The following is a 24,109-nucleotide window of genomic DNA, read 5'->3' on the forward strand; positions in this document are numbered from 1 at the left end:
ATATATATATATATATATATATATATATATATATCCATGTGCAGTATATATAAGAACACCGGTAATCATACAATGAGGTTTGACTGCCTGCTGTGATTGAGTCCACGTACAATCTATCTGAAACTTGATCTAGCAGTAGACATGTCTGGCACACATCTCAGTAGCAGACCTCTCAGCCTCGCACTCAAAGAGTTTTATTCGACATGCAGCTCATTACACGACCCGAAATTTTATTTGATTAGTTTTGTTTCGGGATTTTAACTAGTCTTAGTTAGTAAGCCCTGATCATAGCGGCCAGAATATTTAATAATGTGTACAACGATGTACTCTGACAGCGTATTTTCATTGCGCAAATGTCAGCTAGCTTTATTATTGGGATTTTTTTGAAAGTGAAATTTAGTTACACGTATTTCTGAAGAACACTTGCTTACATCAGTCGAAACCATGGTCAAAGGTTGAATAAAACTACCATTTGCTGCAACTGGTTGGCTGCTTTGGAATCATTTACTGATCTTTAACCATTGCTGAAGCGCAGCCACGTTCGAAAAATTGGATTTCTTTTATACTTATAGGCTATCAAGGTCAGCACTCAGACAACAGTTTCCTAAAAAAGTACAACACAATAAAAAAACTTGAGATATCATCGCCTTTCAAGATTAAAGGAGTAGCGAGCGCTGCAAAGTCAAAACATTTTAACTACTTTTGAAAGAGTGCGCTGTGTGTTATGTGTGTGTGAGATTATTCGTTCGATTCTTGTCAGTAGCAGCTTTTCCTTTTACTTTAATTCTGTCTGTTATCAAATGGATGTATTGTCAATCCAAAACTGAATCGTAATAAAATTAACATATTGATAGTAACTAATTATGGGAAAATAAATTAAAATTTGATACACGATTTCTAATAGAAAAAATTATATAAATCAATAATAACTTTTATTTCTATTTGATGTTTCCAATTTTCGTGTTATGAATACTCATATTTTCACGCAATTCGTAATTAAAAATAAAAATGTTAAATATTTCCTAAAATGTGGTTAAATATCTGTTAATTAACTTTATCATTTGGCAATAAACAAAGAATTTATCAATTAAAGTAAAAAGTGTTTGGTATGGATCGGAGGATCTCATGATTACAAGAGTTTCACACTTCACAATTCTTTTTCAAAATTTTATTTAAAAAAATTTGCATTAAACAAACACATCACGATAACAGAAGACAAAACCATTTTGTTAATTACTGTGCGCAGGGTAACTCGTTCATAGTTCATTCTTGAGTAGTTGTGGGAGTACACTTTCTTATTATTTTGTAAATCGACATGCTCTTCCCTTCGAGTTTACTTGAAGGACACAGATACAAGATGCCAGTGATAACACTACTGTCATCTACAGAAAGAATTCTATGGGAGAAATAACGACTTGAAAATGGTTTTATTATTTTAATGTTGATAGCTTTTGCACAGTTCTTTCTCCACATTCTGGAACAACTTTAGGATTTGATAGACCAATAAATAATCCTGAGTTAACAACGAGCATCAAAATGGATAGAGGGATTAGTAAACACAGGGTGGTCGTAGCGAGACTGAATACTGTAACCCCCAAATGCTCCAAAAATAAACGAAAAATATGCCTGCTCAAAAGAAGCAGATAAAAATTCTATTGACGCCTTCCAGAGAGACAATCTCCATTCCTTCCAAATTAACAATGCAAGTGCAGACCAGACGTGGCTTGAGTCCAAAGAAAGAGTATCGACAGCAATTGAGAGATTTATACCAAATTAATTATCAAACGAGGGAGCTGACCCCCTTTCGTACACAAAACGGGTCAGAACACAGTTGCAGAAACAACGAAAAAACATGCCAAATTTAATCATACGCAAAATCTCCAAGATTGGCGATCTTTTACAGAGACTCGAAATTTAGCGCGGGCATCAATGCGATATGATTACAATAGTTTCCGCAACGAAACTTTATCTCGAAACCTGGCAGAATATCCAAAGAGATTCTGGTCGTATGTGAAGTATGTTAGCGGCAAGACACAGTCAACACCTTCTCTGCGCGATAGTAACGGAAATACTATCGGCGACAGTGCTGCGAAAGCAGAGTTGCTAAACACAGCCTTTCGAAATTCCGTCACCAAAGAAGACGAAGTAAATATTCCAGATTTCGAACCAAGAACAGCTGACAACATGAGTGACTTAGAAGTAGATATCCCCAGAGTAGTGAAGCAACTTAAATCACTTAATAAAAGCAAATCTTCTGGTTGGTACTCTATGCCAATTAGGTCCCTTTCAGAGTATGCTGATGCAGTAGTTCCATACTTACCAATCACATACAACCTCTAGCTCGGCGAAAGATCCGAACCCAAAGACTGGAAATTTGCACAGGTCACATAAATATTCAACAAAAATAGTAGGAGTAATCCACTAAATTACCGGCCTATATTATTATCGTCGATATGCAACAGGGTTTCGGAGTATATATTGTGTTCGAACATAATGAATTACCTCGGAGAGATCGGTTTATTGACACACAGTCAACACTGATTTAGAAAACATTGTTCTTGTGAAACACAACTAGATCTTTAGATACACGAAATGTTGAGTGCTATTGTCAAGGGATTTCAAATTGATTCCGTATTTCTAGATGTCCAGGAGGCTTTCGATACTGTACCACATAAGCGCCTCGTAGTGAAATTGCGTGCTGATGGAATATCGTCACAGTTATGCGACAGGATTCTTGATTTCCTGTCAGAAGGGTCACAGTTTGTAGAGTTCACGCAAAGACATTTCTGGCGTTCCCCAAGGTAGTGTTATAGGCCCTCTGCTGTTCCTTGTTATAAAAACGATTTACGAGACAATCTGAGCAGCCATCTTAGGTCGTTTGCAGATAATGTTTATCGTCTAGTAACCTCATCAGAATATCAAAATGACTTGCAAAACGATTTAGAAAAGATATCTGTATCGTGCGTGAGTTGCTAATTGACGCTATGTAATGAAAAGTGTGAAGTCATCCACATGAGTGCTCTTAAAAGGAATCCGTTAAACTTCGGTTACGCGATGAATCAAGGCCGGAATTTCAACTAGATACCTAGGAATTACAATTACGAACAACTTAAATTGGGAAGACGTTGAGGGGAAGTGGAATCAAGAACTGCGATTTATTGGCAGAACTCTTAGAACATGTAACAGGTCTACTAAAGAGACTGCCTACGTTAAGCTTGTCCGTCCTCTTTTTTAGTGTTTCTGCGCTGTTTGGGATTCTTACCAGATAGTATTAACGGAGTACATCGAAAAAGTTCAAAGAAGAGCAGCACGTTTTGTATTGTCGAGAAATAGGAGAGACAGTGTCATGGACATGGTACAGGATTTGGGGTGGACGTCATTAAAACAAGGCGTTTTCCTTTGCGGTGGAATCTTCTCACGAAATTTCAATCACCAACTTTCTCCTCCGAATGCGAAAATATTTTGTCGATGCGGACCTACATATGGAGAAACCATCATCATAATAAAATAAAGGAAATCAGAGCTCTCTCGACAAGATATACACTCCTGGAAATGGAAAAAAGAACACATTCACACCGGTGTGTCAGACCTACCATACTTGCTCCGGACACTGCGAGAGGGCTGTACAAGCAATGATCACACGCACGGCACAGCGGACACACCAGGAACCGCGGTATTGGCCGTCGAATGGCGCTAGCTGCGCAGCATTTGTGCACCGCCGCCGTCAGTGTCAGCCAGTTTGCCGTGGCATACGGAGCTCCAACGCAGTCTTTAACACTGGTAGCATGCCGCGACAGCGTGGACGTGAACCGTATGTGCAGTTGACGGACTTTGAGCGAGGGCGTATAGTGGGCATGCGGGAGGCCGGGTGGACGTACCGCCGAATTGCTCAACACGTGGGGCGTGAGGTCTCCACAGTACATCGATGTTGTCGCCAGTGGTCGGCGGAAGGTGCACGTGCCCGTCGACCTGGGACCGGACCGCAGCGACGCACGGATGCACACCAAGACCGTAGGATCCTACGTAATGCCGTAGGGGACCGCACCGCCACTTCCCAGCAAATTAGGGACACTGTTGCTCCTGGGGTATCGGCGAGGACCATTCGCAACCGTCTCCATGAAGCTGGGCTACGGTCCCGCACACCGTTAGGCCGTCTTCCGCTCACGCCCCAACATCGTGCAGCCCGCCTCCAGTGGTGTCGCGACAGGCGTGAATGGAGGGACGAATGGAGACGTGTCGTCTTCAGCGATGAGAGTCGCTTCTGCCTTGGTGCCAATGATGGTCGTATGCGTGTTTGGCGCCGTGCAGGTGAGCGCCACAATCAGGACTGCATACGACCGAGGCACACAGGGCCAACACCCGGCATCATGGTGTGGGGAGCGATCTCCTACACTGGCCGTACACCACTGGTGATCGTCGAGGGGACACTGAATAGTGCACGGTACATCCAAACCGTCATCGAACCCATCGTTCTACCATTCCTAGACCGGCAAGGGAACTTGCTGTTCCAACAGGACAATGCACGTCCGCATGTATCCCGTGCCACCCAACGTGCTCTAGAAGGTGTAAGTCAACTACCCTGGCCAGCAAGATCTCCGGATCTGTCCCCCATTGAGCATGTTTGGGACTGGATGAAGCGTCGTCTCACGCGGTCTGCACGTCCAGCACGAACGCTGGTCCAACTGAGGCGCCAGGTGGAAATGGCATGGCAAGCCGTTCCACAGGACTACATCCAGCATCTCTACGATCGTCTCCATGGGAGAATAGCAGCCTGCATTGCTGCGAAAGGTGGATATACACTGTACTAGTGCCGACATTGTGCATGCTCTGTTGCCTGTGTTTATGTGCCTGTGGTTCTGTCAGTGTGATCATGTGATGTATCTGACCCCAGGAATGTGTCAATAAAGTTTCCCCTTCCTGGGACAATGAATTCACGGTGTTCTTATTTCAATTTCCAGGAGTGTATGTGTTCGTTTTTTTTCTGCGCGTTGTTCGAGAATGGAATAATAGAGAATTATTGTAAAGGTTGTTCGATGAACCCTCCGCTAGGCAGTTAAGTGTGATTTGCAGTGTGTCCATGTAGAGGCAGATGTAGGTGAGACCATTCAATGGCTTTAATTGAAAACGATCTACATTAGCGTGCAGAGGATGAACTGCAAAGTTTGCATCATGTGGGCAACGTCCAGAAATAGACACTTATACATAAAAAAAATTGTGGCTCTCTATGTCTGCATCTTCCTTTACTCATTATCGGTTTGCTCGGTAAAAACGTCGATAATTCATCTTTAATACCCATGCTGTTACGAATGTTGGTCCCATTATGCATATTAAATATCCTCGCTGATATGAATGTCGGTCCCGTCATGCTAAACTTTAGAATACGAAAGGAATGGTTGGCCCAAACGATAGTTTCTCTTCATGCACATAACTAAGAGCGCCCACAAAGGAAGGCGGGTGGGCTGATATTTCACGATTTCTTTCCCAGAGTTATAACCTGTCCTATAAAATTTATTGCCTACCGTAGGATTGACTTGTTGTCGCCGTTGAAGGGAAATGACTTAAGAGACCTGCATTCACTGTTCCTGACCCATTAAAACAGTCGCCTCGTCTCTCGTAGCCTGACAAAACAAACTGCCTGCCATCTTGATTTCGAGACCATTAATCACTCCCCTTCTTCTCTTACTCTTGCACTTCCATAAAATTAATTTCTTGGTAAAAATGCTCTCCCGAGTTGGCAGAATTCTGGAAATCGGAAAAATTGCAGAGCCTTGCTAGAAGTTGTAGGTAATTAAACTTACGAGAAACGAATAAAAGAAAAGCTGCAAACATATGAACCAACTTAAGCACGCTCAATAGTAACTATGCTACGATGTGTCCTTAAGGTATGCCGGAATGTACTTTTGAAGTCATGAATGGCGTACTACATCTACATCTACATGGTTACTCTGCAATTCACACTTAAGTGCCTGGCAGAGGGTTCATCGAACCATTTTCATACTGCTTCTCTACCATTCCACTCTCGAATGGCGTGTGGGAAAAAGGATCACCTAAATATTTCCGTTCGAGCTCTGATTTCTCTTATTTTATTATCATGATCATTTCTCCCTACGCAGGTGGATGTCAACAAAATATTTTCGCGTTCGGAGAAGAAAGATGGTGATTGAAATTTCGTAAATAGATCTCGCCGCAAAGAAAACCGCCTTTGTTTCAGTGACTGCCACCTTAACTCGCGTATCATATCAGTGACACTCTCACCCCTGTTGCGCGATAACACGAAACGGGTGCCCTTCTTTGCACTGTTTCCATGTTCTCCGTCAATCCTACCTGGTAAGGATCTCACACCGCACAGCAATATTCCAGCAGAGGACGGACAAGTGTAATGTAGGCTGTCTCTTTAGTGGGTTTGTCGCATCTTCTAAGTGTTCTGCCAACAAAGCACAGTCTTTGTTTCGCCTTCCCCACGATATTATCTACGTGGCCTTTCCAATTTAAGATGCTCGTAATTGTAATTCCTAGGTATTAAGTCGAATTGACAGCCCTTAGATTTGTGCGATTTATCGTATACCCAGAATTTATCTCATTTCTTCTAGTACCCATGTGGATGACCTCGCACTTGACAGTCCTTAGATTTGTGCGATTTATCGTACACCCAGAATTTATCTCATTTCTTCTAGTACCCATGTGGATGACCTCGCACTTTTCTTTGTTTAGTGCCAATTGCCGCTTTTGGCACCATACAGTAATTCTCTCTAGATCATTTTGTTCAAATGGTTCAGAAGGCTCTGACACTATGGGACTTAACTTCTGAGGTCATCAGTCCCCTAGAACTTAGAACTACTTAAACCTAACTAACCTAAGGAAATCACACACATACATGCCCGAGGCAGGATTCGAACCTGCGACCGTAGCGGTCGCGCGGTTCCAGACTGTAGCGCCTAGAACCGCTCGGCCACCCCAGCCGGCGATCATTTTGTAATTGGAATTGATCGTCTGATGATTTTACTAGACGGTAAATTACAGCAGCATCTGCAAACAATCTAAGGGGGCTGCTCAGATTATCACCTAGATCATTTATGTAGAAATTTGTCCCTCTCATGGCATAACTGTTACTTTATCACATAAGCGAATCTACTTGTTAGAAGGGGACGGTGTGGAACAGTCTCAGAGGATTTTCGGAAATAACAAAAAAAAACAGCATCTTCTTAGGCTCGGCTTTCTATATATTTTTGGACATAACGCAATCCGTACTTGTTATAGGGAAGAAGATTTTTATGCACAAAACCGCCATCTCACGACAACGTAGAATATGGTTCGAAATACTTCGCCTACTTTGTTAGTAATGTGTAGTCTTAGCTCTCGGTGTATGCCCTACGACCCTTTGTTGCTGCAATCTAGGACAGATTGTTGTTGCTAGAGGACGGGACAGTTCTTCGGCACGTTCGACACAAAATCAAAATTTGTAATCAATCAGGTGTATTAGTTTTTCCTCTGTCGAGTTGTTTCTTCTACAACTACACCATTTCAGCGACTATCGAAAGTATTAACATTCTTATGACATTCTTCTCTGAAGTTATCTCGGCAAGCAATACTTTGGATTAATATCATTTCATTACTTTCAGTTTCGATACCGACCCCATAAACGAGCGCGTGGATAAACAACTTCGATCATTAGGTGTCTTAACGTTGGATCAAACCTCATTAAGTTCTTTTTGTCCAACACAGGGCGTAAGAAATTGACTTCGAATCCATCAAACATTGCTCACATGCCTGTCCTTACCACTGTCTTAACTTTATTCTGCGTTCATTTGTCGACAAGGGAGAACATCAAACTGTTTTCGTAGTAAGTTTCTGAACATATTGGGTTAGAAAAGCAGATAAAAATTCACTTCACGTCTTCCTGAGAGGCCGTTTCAATTCCTTCAAAACTGACTATGTAAGCGCCGAACAGATATGACTTAAGTTGAAGGAAATAACGTTGTATTGACGCCAGTTGAGAGATATATATATTAAATAAACTGATAACAGATGGTACTGATTCTCCTAGTTACACAGAACAAGTGGGAACACTGTTACAGAAGCAACGAAAAAAAGCATGTCAAATTTAAAAGAACGCCAACTTCCCAATATTGGCGATATTTTGCTGAAGCTCGAAGTTTAGCACGAACATAAACCCGAGATGCTTTTAATAGTTTCCAGAACGAAACTCTGTCTCGAATTGTGGCAGAAAACCCAAAGAGATTCTGGTCGTATGTAAAGTACACAAGTGGCGTGACACAATCAACATCTTCACCGCGCGTTAGCAATGGAAATGCTATCGATGACACTGCCACTAAAGTGGAGTTACTAAACACGATCTTTCGAAATTCCTTCACCAAAGAAGACGAAGTAAATAGTGCAGATTCCGAATCAAGAGCAACTGTCAACATGAGTAACTTAGAAGTAAACAAACTCGGCGTAGCGAATATCATTAAACCACTTAATCATGGCAAGTTCTCTGGTTCAGATTATTTACCGACTAGGCTCCTTTCAGAGTATGCCCTTACAATAGCTTCATACTTAGCCGTCATATTATTAACGTTGATTTTCAGTAAGTTTTTAGAACATGAGTTACCCTGAAGAAAACGATTTATTGACAAATAACACGATTCGTAAAATATCGTTCTCTTGAAATACAACTAGCTCTTTATTCTCACGAAGTTATGAGTGCTATCGTCAGTGGATGTTAAATTAATTCCACTTTTTTTTAGAAATCCTGAAGGCTTTTTGACACTGGTCCTCACAATGTCCTCCAAATCAAATTGCGTGCCTATGGAGTATCGTCTCAGTTGTGCTGCTAGGTTGGTGATTTCCTGCCAGAAAGATCACGGTACCTAGTATTTGACCAAAGTCATCGAGCAAAACAGAAGCGATCTTCGTCATCCCCCAGGGAAATCTTATAGTCCCTCTCCAGTTCCTCGTTTATATAAACGATTTAGGAGACAAGCTGAGCAGCTCTCTTGGATTGTTTGCAGATGATGCTGTCGTTTACGCTCTCGTAAAGTCATGGGATGATCTAAACCAATTGCAAAGTCATTTAGCCGAGATATCTGTATGATGCGAAAAGTGGCAACTGACTCTAAGTAAGAAGTGTGAAGCCATTCGTATGAGTACCGGTACTAAAGGTAATCCGCTATATTTAGGCTACACGATAAATGACACAATCTAAAAGCAGTGAATTCAGCAGAATACTTAGGGATTACAGTTGCAATTAACATAAACTGGAACGATGGCATAGATAATGTTTTGGGGAAAGCAGACCAGATATTGCGACTTATTGGCAGAACACTTAGAAAATGTAACCCATCTACTGAAGAGACTTCCTACATTACGCTTGTACGCCCTCTTATGGAGTACCACTGAGCTGTCTGGGATCCTTACCAGACAGGATTAACGGAGTACAACGAGAAAGTTGAAAGAAAAGCAGCTCGTTTTGTGTTACTGCGAAATAGGAGAGAAAGTGTCAAAGATATAATACGCGAGCTGGGATGCCAATCATTGAAACAAAGGCGTTTATCCTTGCGACAGGATCTTTCCTCGAAATTTCAATCACCAACTTTCTCCTCCGAAGACAAGCATTTTTTTGTAAACAAATAATGTAAGTGATGCTTTGCGTGTGTGTGATATTCTGTATAATGGAGGAGGTACAATACCCTTATACACTACTGGCCATTAAAATTGCTACACCAAGAAGAAATGCAGATGATAAACGGGTATTCATTGGACTAATATATTATACTAGAACTGACGCAATTTCGGTGCATAGATCCTGAGAAATCAGTACCCAGAACAACAACTTCAGGCCGTAATAACGGCCTTGATACGCCTGGGCATTGAGTCAAACAGAGCTTGGATGGCGTGTACAGGTACAGCTGCCCATGCAGCTTCAACACGATACCACAGTTCATCCAGAGTAGTGACTGGCGTATTGTGATGAGCCAGTTGCACGGCCACCAACTGACTAGACGTTTTCATTTGGTGAGAGATCTGGAGAATATGCTGGCCAGGGCAGCAGTCGAACATTTATTGTATCCAGAAAGGCCCGTACAGGACCTGCAACATGCGGTCGTGCATTATCCTGCTAAAATGTAGGCTTTCGCAGGGATCGAATGAAGGGGAGAGCCACGGGTCGTAACACATCTGAAATGTAACGTCCACTGTTCAAAGTGCAGTCAACGCGAACAAGAGGTGACCGAGACGTGTAATCAATGGCACCCCATACCATCACGGTGGGTGATACGCCAGTATGGCGATGACGAATACACGCTTCCAATGTGCGTTCACTGCGATGTCGCCAAACACGGATGCGACCATCATGATGCTGTAAACAGAACCTGGATTCATCCGAAAAAATGACGTTTTGCCATTCGTGCACCCAGGTTCGTCGTTGAGTACACCATCGCAGGCTCTCCTGTCTGTGATGCAGCGTCAAGGGTAACCGCAACCATGGTCTCCGAGCTGATAGTCCATGCTGCTGCAAACGTTTTCGAACTGTTCGTACAGATGGTTGTTGTCTTGCAAACGTCCGCATCTGTTGACTCAGGGATCGAGACGTGGCTGCACGATCCATTACAGACATTCGGATAAGATGCCTGACATCTCGACTGCTAGTCATATCAGGCCGTTGGGATCCAGCATGGCGTTCGGTATTACCCTCCTGAACCCACTGATTCCATATTCTGCTAACAGTCATTGGATCTCGACCAACGCGAGCAGCAATGTCGCGGTACGATAAACCGCAATCGCAATACGCTACAATCCGACCTTTATCAAAGTCGGAAACGTCATGGTACGCATTTCTCCTCCTTACACGAGGCACCACAACAACGTTTTACCAGGCAACGCCGGCCAACTGCTATTTGTGTATGAGAAATCTGTTGGAAACTTTCCTCATGTAAGCACGTTGTAGGTATCGCCACCGGCGCCAACCTTGTGTGAATGTTCTGAAAAGCTAATCACTTGCATATCACAGCATCTTCTTCCTGTCGGTTAAATTTTGAGTCTGTAGCATGTCATCTTCGTGGTTTAGCAATTTTAATGGCCAGTAGCGTAACTTCAGAAAATCACACATGCAAACATCACCAAACATGTTCATATAAACAAATGCATTTGAAAATGAGAATACATTCTTAAAACGCGTTGTGCTAAGCCTCAAAAAATAAATAACTGGTGCAGTTCTCATTATTTAAATCACGAATGACTCAGTTGCAGGCTTTCGTGAATCATCTAATATGATGAACGAAATTAGATGAAGGTAGTTCGAAGAGCCGTCTGCCTGGTACTTAATTGGGAATTGCAGAGTAGTCTAGTAGATGCAGACGCAATACTGATTCCGAACACGGTGGGTCTTTGCCGTCGACCCCTACCTTCCACAACATAAACGTATCTGGACCGCGCCATACATTTTCTCTTAATTTCTGTTGTAGATTCTTCACACTGCCTCATACGGAGATGAGTGACCGCAGTTCGCTGAGCAGGTGTTTGGGAAGCGTATTCTTGTTTCACTTGTTAAGAAGAAGTATTTTCCTACTTTTCGATCTATTCATTCAACACCCATTGTCCTTGATGTTTTAATAGTCTTTCGGCGATAGAGAGTGTATTTTCCAACAACGCACTCAAAATAATTTTCGTGCCGTATATTCTAAACGCGCTCACGTCTCTGTATGTGTGTGTTTCCCTGTCATGGGAAACTGAAATATGCTCGACCTGCTACAGCGCGACAAGAGCACGTATATTCGGCACTTCAAACATATTCCCCACCATACTTAGATACCAACACAACCGTCGATTTGCTACTTTTACCTCAACTTCGACGCTTATCTCCATCCAGATTATCTCTTAATCTAATTCCCACACTTTCAGGCCTCTTCTTAACAGGAAGTGATAATAAAGGGTATCAGTACTCATGAGAGCTATACAACCATCAGGTCTTTCCAGAGATTTTAAAAGACACGGCACTCAAGAATTAATGGTCAAGAACGAGGTACATACGCAGTAACGGTTTCGACAAAGAGAATCCTCTACCACTTCCTCTACCAGGTTTGTACCCACATTATAAAGCGGGTCAGTATCCTAGACTGGTACTGGTGAAGCGAAACAAATAAATGGAAATGTTAATCCACTGCTGTGGCCATGTCAGTATAATGTTACTGTATGTCTCACCATTAATATACACTACTGGCCATTAAAATTGCTAAACCACGAAGATGACGTGCTACAGACGCGAAGTTTAACCGACAGGAAGAAGATGCTATGATATGTAAATGATTAGCTTTTCAGAGCATTCACACAAGGTTGGCGCCGGTGGCGACACCTACAACGTGCTGACATGAGGAAAGTTTCCAACAGATTTCTCATACACAAACAGCAGTTGGCCGGCGTTGCCTGGTGAGACGTTGTTGTGATGTCTCTTGTAAGGAGAAGAAATGGGTACCATCATGTTTCCGATTTTGATAAAGGTCGGATTGTAGCCTATCGCGATTGCGGTTTATCGTATCGCGACATTGCTGCTCGCGTTGGTCGAGATCCAATGACTGTTAGCAGAATATGGAATCGGTGGGTTCAGGAGGGTAATACGGAACGCCGTGCTGGAGCCCAAGGGCCTCGTATCACTAGCAGTCGAGATCACAGGCATCTGAACCGCGTGGCTGTAACGGATCGTGCAGCCACGTCTCGATCCCTGAGTCAACAGATGGGGACGTTTGCAAGACAACAACCATCTGCACGAACAGTTCGACGACGTTTGCAGCAGCATGGACTATCAGCTCGGAGGTCATGGCTGCGGTTACCCTTGACGCTGCACTACAGACAGGAGCGCCTGCGATGGTGTACTCAACGACGAACCTGGGTGCAAGAATGGCAAAACGTCATTTTTTCGGATGAGTCTAGGTTCTGTTTACAGCATCATAATGGTCGCATCCGTGTTTGGCGACGTCGCGGTGAACGCACATTGGGAGCGTGTATTCATCATCGCCATGCTGGCGTTACATTTCAGATGTGTTAGGACCCGTGGCTCTACCCTTCATTCGATCCCTGTGAAACCCTACATTTCAGCAGGATAATGCACGACCGCATGTTGCAGGTCCTGTACGGGCCTTTCTGGATACAGAAAATGTTCGATTGCTGCCCTGGCCAGCAGATTCTCCAGATCTCTCACCAATTGAAAACGTCTGGTCAACGGTGGCCGAGCAACTGGTTCGTAACAATACGCCAGTCACTACTCTTGATGAACTGTGGTATCGTGTTGAAGCTGCATGGGCAGCTGTACCTGTACACGCCATCCAAGATCTGTTTGACTCAATGCCCAGGCGTATCAAGACCGTTATTACGGCCAGAGGTGGTTGTTCTGGGTACTTGTTTCTCAGGATGTATGCACCCAAATTGCGTGAAAACGTAATCACATGTCAGTTTTAGTATAATATATTTGACCAATGAATACCCGTTTATCATCTGCATTACTTTCGACGTTCTGTGATACAAGTATCACTGTCACCCCGCACCCCTTTTAGCACAATACTTTACACTGTATTTCATTCACTATTTATAGAATCATCACCAGGGGACGGCACAGCTGGAAGTGGTGGCCGTGGGGAGTCGGGCGTCGCTGTCCTGTTGTGATGAAGTTCCCAGCAAAACGCTGTAATTCTGCAGGCGAGATGTTGTTAATTTCTCGAGTAATGTTCCGTTTAAGATCGTCTACTGTGCAAGGATTGTCAACATATGGTTCGATTTTTTAGTGTGTCCCATAAATCAAAGTCACACGATGTTAAATCTGCAGACCTGGGGGGCCAGAGGCCTCTATTGCTAAGTCTATCTTCAAGAAACACATTGGATGTCTGAGAGGTTGCTCCATCTTGTTGGAATACTGCATACAGTTTCTCTGCGTCTGTTAACTGTGTATAGAAAGAGTCAAGGGTCTTTTAGATATCTGTCACTGATTAATATGTAACTGAAAAATATGGGACCGACACGGCGCATGCCGTACAACGCACACCAAACGCCTTTTTCTGAGTGGAGAGGTTCTTCATGCACAATACGTGGATTGTCCTGCGATCAGTATCTGCAAGTTCTGGAAGTTAACATAACCTGATTAATGAAAGCAGCCCTCATTTGACATGAGGTAAAGCATGGGGTCCAACTAACTGTTATCAACTGATGTTTGCAGTCAGTTACAATAATGTATTTTTTTTTCTTATCCTCAAGTTTCAGCTACGGGTACTGCACCGCACTCACATAATAGGCTTTTAATTTCATATCTTTTAGCACGAGATAAACCAGCCTGCTGCAGTAACGTCCTTGCCATCTTGAGGGTACTTCTGATAATGTTCATGCGAATTCTGTCTGTAGTTTCGGGCGTTCTCACTGTCGATCTGTTGTTCCTCTGCACATTCTGAACGGATCCTACGACTCCCCATTTCTTGTAATTATTATAAATAGTACGCTAGTGGGGAGTTTCGCACCAGGGTACTCCGCTTGAAACGTTCGTTTACATTCGTTGATGGAGCCTGCCTTTATGTAAACCTTAACAATATCGGTTCGCTGTTCTAATGCAAACCGCCAAAAATGTACGAAAAATGTGAAGAAATTGAAAAGGAAATGATTGTGGGAAGGACTGACTCAGCATACAGGAAAGTCAAAACAACCTTCAGTGACATTATAACCAAGGATGTGTAACCTCCCTCTCCCTAGTCGGCCTACTGGACTGCGATATAACTGGCCGTGTTCGAATACGCCTAATGAAATTTTACAGTGAGTAAGGCTATCGTTACCGAGGGTAAATAACGCCGGTTAGTTGGAGGAAAGTGTACAGCAGACTCTTCTGAAGGAAGAATGTATTCTAAACTTGAGCTAACATTTACTACAAAAATCACTGATCACACAAAGAAAACACTGATTAGCTAGAAAGGGGATAATTAAATGGTCGCCAGCCCGCTAGCGCAATGAATCTCTAGAATACTGAGAAACGTAATAGCAAAGAAATTTAAGCACATAATCACTGGCATGGCAACAGAACGTAGTCGTGCTTTTCCATAACACAACAGTCCACTAGAAAATAAATGACTCAGAAAGCACTGAGCTTGCAGTTACTTATTCTGAAATACTAAATTTTGAAACAAAGTTAAATGGAGTTACTGATTAAATAAGTGACTGGCGTTACTTAAAGTTTGTTTCGTAAAAAATGAGTTTCGTTAATCTCAATGTAACGTAATGCAAAATTTAGAAAAAGGCAGGAAATGAACTTTTGATTATTGAAAGACTGAAGTGAATTTACTTTAAGCAAATGGAAAACTGATTTTACTTTCAAAATAACAACAATAAAATACATACCAAGCCAGCAGAAGTCACTCGCTAAGCTAAATACAGAACAAATGAAACTGCGCACTCTAAAATTTGTGCTGTGTATTCAGTTGTTAGTTTTGCCAGTGAAATTTTGGGTCACTATAAGTGAATGAAGTTAATACTTAAAATTGCAAATTATTTAAGCCTCTGTTATGCAGTACAAGAATGAGGCTGAAAATTTGGACAAACTGGTCATTAGCAAACACACACAACTGGCAGTAAATAGTTAATCAGTTTTCATATTCTTACGACACTCGGTGATTGCATGGAAAGGAAAGAGACCCTGACTCGTAATAATGTCTGAGGACAATGACAACACAGAGGCCCTACAAGTTTTAACTATTGTAGGTTATTATTGAAGATAGTCATACTTTGTGAAAGAAATGTCGCTGGGTAATGCCTATGTAAGTTTATAATTTTTCACTTAACAGGCTTCCGATGTTGTAGCAGTGCGGGCAACGAAGAATGTAGCCGACGACAGCGCTGAGCTGCCGTTGTTGTTGCTGCTGGTGGTTGAGAACCCCGAGTCATCTCCAGACCCACGGATAATTATGGGACAGTCAATAGTTAGAACTGCAGCTTCCTCCGCTTGTCCACTCCTACAGTGCTCTCAATGTTCTCTGGTTAGCGAATCAGGCGCGCCTACACTGGCGCGATCGTAGCTGCGCAACGTGTCTGCGGAGTACCCAACAAACACTTCCGCACTCTTTCACGACTCAAGTTGTTCTGCTTCCTCTCTCCTCGCAACGCGATAGAGAATCTACATATTCAAAGATAAACAACGGCACAGCTACTGCCATTTCATCGTTGCTATCGATAAATTTAAATAAGGTTCCCTTGGATATTACCCAGCAATTTACAATATTTTAGTTATATTTACAATCAATTATATACAGTCAGAAATAAATACACTATTACATCGATTATGTATTAAATGAAACTTTTGTAATAAAGCTTACAGTTCCAGAATCAGAAATACAGTACAAGTTATCAAAGGATATTAAACGCCGAAAGTTTTTGTGGTGCAGAAGGTATTTTATCTGCATTTTTAATGTTACATGTGCCCCACATTCCATGAGTTTCTTTCCTGTAGGGAAACAAAATAAGGGAATGTCCCAAGAAATACAAACGGAAATGCAGATGCGCAAATGCATTCAGTTCTGTCTACATAAATTTTCTTAATCACTCATTAATCTTCTCATTGATTAGCGCAATTATGTTTGGGAAAGTAATTAGCATGACAACACTGTGTCATTGTAACACAAATCATCATCGTGTACCATAACATATTTTAAACAACAAAATTACACCTTTCAAAAAACCATTACGTTTAAAATGAAAATTTCAGTCAGTACTGCGCAAGAAAACGTAAGTAACATAGTTAAAGGTACACAAAAATGAGTAAAATGATAAGAAGCGAGATAAGAAATCACTAGTTACAATGTTTGCTTCAGTTTTTGATAATATAGTCATTAACAGATTCCCTTTCTCATTATGAGAATTTGTGTATTTGAAGCAAGCATCCCGATAAAACTTAAATGTCTAAACAAAGCTTTACACTGGTTGTGCTGAAAAGAAAAAAGCCGCGTTCCACACGCCTATTTACAAAGGGCGCCGCAGCGTTCTAAGAGCCTGCAGCGGCTCAGTCCCGACATGGCATTGTAGCGTGGGCCGCAGCGGCACTTAATTATTCTGTCTGTGCAGTGGCATTCCACAACGTCCTCCTGCCTTACATGCTTCAAAAACTCACTCCAGAGTAATCTCAAGAAGTCCTTATATTTCCATCAATGTGAATAACTCAATATCGTCCATATTCACACGCAGACATGAAACTTATACATTGTCTGAGTGCATCGGTATTCACTAACAGAATACGTGATATAAAAGCATTTTTATAGCATATTATTTACAAAATTACAAATGATACATACGCCAGACTGACATTTCTACACATTGATCACGGCTTTAATTTTCCTTTCATTTCAGTTATTTCCAGAACATTTACCCTTTAAGCTAAATTTCTCGTCATTCTTTTTACAAATCCGTTGATGACAGTCTGGTCCAAGAAATAAAGTTGGAATAAAGTTTGAAAATTACACTAATAATTAAGTCTTTACTGGAAATTCTTTCTCAGATTAATCAACTTGAAGTCAAAAATGCTACGTACACTTAACAGCTTGCTGGAATTAGGAAATGCTAAACAGTAAGTGTTAGTGTGCGTTATACTGACAACCTTAAATGGGCCATTATAAATGAATTTAAATTTTGAGATCTCATTATGTCTCGCTTGATTTCTCGTTCGCTTTAACGAGAACGAGGTCGCCAACTGCAAATGTAGCTAACTGCTCTTTCGCGTCATGGCGCCGTATTAGTGCCTCGGCTTTCTTTTTCATTACGTCTCGTAAACGTTCTTTCTTCAACTCCATGTCGATACTAATTCGCGGAGGGAAACCAGATATCTCTTCAGGCCAAATAACAATGTGAAAAAAATGGTTCAAATGGCTCTGAGCACTATGGGAATTAAGATCTGAGGTCATCAGTCCCATAGAACTTAGAACTACTTAAACCTAACTGACCTAAGGACATCACACACATCAGGATTCGAACCTGCGACCGTAGCAGTCACGTGGTTCCGGACTGAAGCGCCTAGAACCGCTCGGCCACCGCGGCCGGCTAACAATGTGAACAGGTTGGTTCTGACTACTGACATCATCACTTGTTTCATTAAAACTCACGCTAATTTCGGACTTATCTTTTGAAATTCACATTATTGTTTCATTGTTGTCAAATATGCGTTGTATTTCAATAACCAATCTAAGCCAATCTCGGTGCTCAAATCTGGCACGACGATAAATTCCATGTTCAAATTGTTCCCTCGAATTCCGAAAGAGGCAGATATTTGATGGGATATAGGTTTACTACTCTTTCCGGTAGCTCCGATGATTTTAACTCCCATTACGGGCATTACTACTACTCCTGGTCTTTCCTTTAAAGGATCAAAAATGTTACTGGACACGACACTTAGCTCTGCCCCGGTATCTATTAAAACTTGCATTTGTAGGCCGTGCACATCGCTGGGCAGTGTAAATCTTTGTCTAGTTCTTGGTTTTCCCACAATAAGTTCCCATCCACATCAAGGTCATTCCAGAAAGACCCTTCCGACTCTGACCCGATAGCGGTTCATCTAGTGGTTTTTTAATTTTCAGTTATTGGACGTTCATAATTTCTGTCTGCCTGTCCTTCTGTTGCTGAAACCGTTTTGTACCCTACACCGAAATCTTTTTATCAATTTCTTCGATTAACGAACCTTGTGTTACCAACAATTCGCTAACTGTCAAATCAGGTAAATTTTCTTCGGAAAGATGGCTATCATCTTCCGAATTGCTTGGAGAAATGTACTCTGTTTCTGCTTCTAATTCTGCTCCCGTGCTCACGCAACCCATACCACTCTCGTGTGACTGTAAGGGGTCAACCTTAACCTCGTAGATGTCGCAATCTACGTGGCCATCAACTAGCCGTCCCCGATCATCATCACCAAATTCGTTTTGCCCCTCTTCAGAAATTTTGTGTCGGTTTTCCTTGGGACCTGCGTCGTTGGGGTTGGCTACTTCAATTACGAACTACAACATTTGGACAAGCCTCCCTCTTCGGTACAGGGCTTTCCGTTTCCTCATAAACGCTAATTACAGGCGGGTTGAGAAGCGTCAAATATTGGCCGCTCTCCCCATTAGCTCACCTCCTAAATAATCCTCTGTAGTTCAGTTTGTCGTATATCCGACCGAACTGATCTAGTCACATCTCCTCGCGTTCCACGTTGCCCTGCGGTATAAGGGAAGTTTTATCCGATATCGGCTTCTTTAATTCCGCCGGCGAATCAAACTGTAGTGGAGCCTATGGTACCATTGTTGGCTTAACAGTGGCCGCCTCTTCCTTGTTGACCGGTACTCTATTTTCATCGTCATTACGAGCAGTGACCACTTTGTCGACTACCTTATCGTCTTCAATTATTGTTACTGCGAGTGCGTTCCCCACTCTGTCATCTGGTACATTCTCCCATCGCCGATTTATCCATCCGGATCTATTACACCGACGTTGCCTAGGCTTTCTTCCTAGCCGCCATGGCCTTCCCACGCCCGGTGGACCCCAAACCGGCGCGGTTAACTGTTACCCTGATTAAATACGACAGGTCTACATCTACATCCATACTCCGCAAGTCACCTGACGGTGTGTGGCGGAGGGTACCCTGAGTACCTCTATCGGTTCTCCCTTCTATTCCAGTCTCGTATCGTTCGTGGAAAGAAGGATTGTCGGTATGCTTCTGTGTGGGCTCTAATCTCTATGATTTTATCCTCATGGTCTCTTCGCGAGATATACGTAGGAGGGAGCAATATACTGCTTGACTCTTCGGTGAAGGTATGTTCTCGAAACTTTAAAACAAAAGCCCGTACCGAGCTACTGAGCGTCTCTCCCGCAGAGTCTTCCACTGGAGTTTATCTATCATCTCCGTAACGCTTTCGCGATTACTAAATGATCCTGTAACGAAGCGCGCTGCTCTCCGTTGGATCTTCTCTATCTCTTCTATCAACCCTATCTGGTACGGATCCCACACTGCTGAGCAGTATTCAAGCAGTGGGCGAACAAGCGTACTGTAACCTACTTCCTTTGTTTTCGGATTGCATTTCCTTAAGATTCTTCCAATGAATCTCAGTCTGGCATCTGCTTTACCGACGATCAACTTTATATGATCATTCCATTTTAAATCACTCCTAATGCGTACTCCCAGATAATTTATGGAATTAACTGCTTCCAGTTGCTGACCTGCTATTTTGTAGCTAAATAATAAGGGATCTATCTTTCTATGTATTCGCAGCACATTACACTTGTCTACATTCAGATTCAATTGCCATTCCCTGCACCATGCGTCAATTCGCTGCAGATCCTCCTGCATTTCAGTACAATTTTCCATTGTTACAACCTCTCGATACACCACAGCATCATCTGCAAAAAGCCTCAGTGAACTTCCGATGTCATCCACAAGGTCATTTATGTATATTGTGGATAGCAACGGTCCTATGACACTACCCTGCGGTACACCTGAAATCACTCTTACTTCGGAAGACTTCTCTCCATTGAGAATGACATGCTGCGTTCTGTTATCTAGGAACTCTTCAATCCAATCACACAATTGGTCTGATAGTCCATATGCTCTTACTTTGTTCATTAAACGACTGTGGGGAACTGTATCGAACGCCTTGCGGAAGTCAAGAAACACAGCATCTACCCGTGTCAATGGCCCTCTGAGTCTCGTGGACGAATAGCGCGAGCTGGGTTTCGCACGACCGTCTTTTTCGAAACCCATGCTGATTCCTACAGAGTAGATTTCTAGTCTCCATAAAAGTCATTATACTCGAACATAATACGTGTTCCAAAATTCTACAACTGATCGACGTTAGAGATATGGGTCTATAGTTCTGCACATCTGTTCGACGTCCCTTCTTGAAAACTGGGATGACCTGTGCCATTTTCCAATCCTTTGGAACGCTACGCTCTTCTAGAGACCTACGGTACACCGCTGCAAGAAGGGGGGCAAGTTCCTTCGCGTACTCTGTGTAAAATCGAACTGGTATCCCATCAGGTCCAGCGGCCTTTCATCTTTTGAGCGATTTTAATTGTTTCTCTATCCCTCTGTCGTCTATTTCGATATCTACCATTTTGTCATCTGTGCGACAATCTAGAGAAGGAACTACAGTGCAGTCTTCCTCTGTGAAACAGCTTTGGAAAAAGACATTTAGTATTTCGGCCTTTAGTCTGTCATCCTCTGTTTCAGTACCATTTTGGTCACAGAGTGTCTGGACATTTTGTTTTGATCCACCTACCGCTTTGACATAAGACCAAAATTTCTTAGGATTTTCTGCCAAGTCAGTACATAGAACTTTACTTTCGAAGTCATTGAACGCCTCTCGCATAGCCCTCCTCACACTACATTTCGCTTCGCGTAATTTTTGTTTGTCTGCAAGGCTTAGGCTATGTTTATGTTTGCTATGAAGTTCCCTTTGCTTCCGCAGCACTTTTCTAACTCGGTTGTTGTACCACGGTGGCTCTTTTCCATCTCTTACGATCTTGCTTGGCACATACTCATCTAACGCATATTGTACGATGGTTTTGAACTTTGTCCACTGAACCTCAACACTATCTATACTTGAGACAAAACTTTTGTGTTGAGCCGTCAGGTACTCTGTAATCTGCTTCTTGTCACTTTTGCTAAACAGAAAAATCTTCCTACCTTTTTTTAATATTTCTATTTACGGCTGAAATCATCGATGCAGTAACCGCTTTATGATCGCTGATTCCCTGTTCTGCGTTAACTGTTTCAAATAGTTCGGGTCTGTTCGTCACCAGAAGGTCTAATATGCTATCGCCACGAGTCGGTTCTCTGTTTAACTGCTCAAGGTAGTTTTCAGATAAAGCACTTAAAAAAATTTCACTGGATTCTTTGTCCCTGACACCCGTTATGAAAGTTTGAGCCTCCCAGTCTATATCCGGCAAATTAAGATCTCCACCCAGAACTATAACATGGTGGGGAAATCTACTCGAAATATTTTCCAAATTATCCTTCAGGTGCTCAGCCACAACAGCTGCTGAGCCAGGGGGCCTATAGAGACATCCAATTACCATGTCTGAGCCTGCTTTAACCGTGACCTTCACCCAAATCATTTCACATTTCGGATCTCCGTCAATTTCCTTCGATACTATTGCACTTCTTATCGCTATAAACACGCCTCCCCCTTCACTGTCCAGCCTGTCTCTGCGGTATACATTCCAATCTGAGTTTAAGATTTCATTACTGTTTACATCTGGTTTCAGCCAACTTTCTGTCCCTAGTAATATATGGGCGTTGTGACCGTTTATTAATGAGAGCAGTTCTGGGACCTGGCTGTCGCAGTTGCTGTTTTTGCTCCTACCTACAATCATTCTGCCGAGAACCGCGTACCACATTCACATGATACTGACCTCTGTCATTTCTACAATTGTTGTTCCCACAATGACTGTTATTGTTATAGTGGTGTGAGTTATTATTACCACGGTGGTGGTTACCATTGTTGCCATGGTTATTGTTATTATAGTTACTGCTGCTGTGGTAATTGTTGCTATTACCAAGAATGTTACTCTTTTGGAATCATCTGTAAGCCTCTTTCACAACTCCCAGACAATCTCCGACTCAGTCCGTCGATTAGGCAAGTATTTTAATTTGTGGATCCAATCTTCGCAAAATTCTTTCATCGAGCGGAGAGAGTTCGTCGTAGGGTTTTGACACTACGAAATCGCGCCATTCACTCTCCTTCTTCTGCTCTGACCAATATTGTTTCAAGAACGCATTCTTAAATGCTTGAAAGTTCAAATTCACAATATCGAGGTTAAAGTCCCCCTCGCCCGCTAGCACTTCGGTTACAGCATTAATTTTTCTCTTATCCGCCCATAATTCAGGCAATACCCCTTCGCAATTGTTAATTAAGTGCAATCCATCCTGTTTTTGAGGGGATCGAAACGCTCCTCCTTCGCTAAGATTTAAGTTTTATGTGCATGGCATGACACATAGTGTTGCTTTTCGTCTAATCCCTTTTCTAGTTCGGATACTTTTGTAACTATTTGACAAATGGTCGTCGCTGACGTTTCCACTTCCCTCTTTTTCTCATCACAAGTAGTCAGCTGTTTGTTCACTCTAGTGTCCATTTCTAATACCGAAGTTAGTAAATTCGTAACCTTACTCCTATCGTCTTTTTGCGCTAATTCTACCTTTTCAGTTACTTTATTTTCAATGACGGGATTAACAGTCTGTTGCAGTTTTTGTTCAGTCCTCTGTACTTCCGTCTCAAAACGATTATTTATGCTTCCTATTTTTGACTGTACCTCTGCCGTGTCCTGCTTAAGACTACCGATTTCGGTATTCATGAGAATTATATCTTTCTTGATTGCATCTACTTTCTTGTTACCAATTCCAGTATTATTGTTCACAATCTTGATTGCTTTTGACTGAGCATTAACTGATTCGGATTGAACTTTTACTGGATTCGGGCTGAGCATTAATTTTAGCTGTAATTGATTCGAACAGAGCATTAATTTTAGGAGTAATTGATTCGGACTGAGCATCTATTGATTCGGACTGAGCACTAACTGTACTGATCAACATTCTCAACAAATCGTTTATATTTCCAGCTATACTGGTTTTGGCACTAACTTTGGATCTTTCTTAATGATTTCCTCGTATCCATCGTCAATGGATTCGGTTATGTTTTTTCCCGAATTCCGTAGCGTCTCTCAATGCCAGGAAATCCATTTTCCTCTGTTCCTGTGGTCCAGCAGTAGCGTCAGTCATGATGGCCGGTCGGTTCCTCAACAATGGCTTGCGCTGCCAGCGTTCCCCTTTCTTCTACCGATTGCTCCCCGTTAAGTACAATCAAATTATCAGTTTCATTTCTGTCCATCGTGTTGCCTGATTTACTAATCAATGGAAATTAAGAAATTTTGTGACTCATTTCCACCACTTATTACTGCCGTCCGTGAGTGACTTTATTCGTAGCGGAGGGGTTTCAATCGCAACGAAACTGCACAGTGCAAAATTCGTGCCAACACAATACCAAATTGATATTGTCCTGTCACGGTCACCAAGTGTAAGCTCCTCCTTCCTAATCGGCCTACTGGATTGCGATACAACTGACCGTGATCCCATATGCCT

The sequence above is a fragment of the Schistocerca nitens genome, chromosome 9 (genome assembly GCF_023898315.1).
Source record: "Schistocerca nitens isolate TAMUIC-IGC-003100 chromosome 9, iqSchNite1.1, whole genome shotgun sequence".
Lineage (NCBI taxonomy): Eukaryota > Metazoa > Arthropoda > Insecta > Orthoptera > Acrididae > Schistocerca > Schistocerca nitens.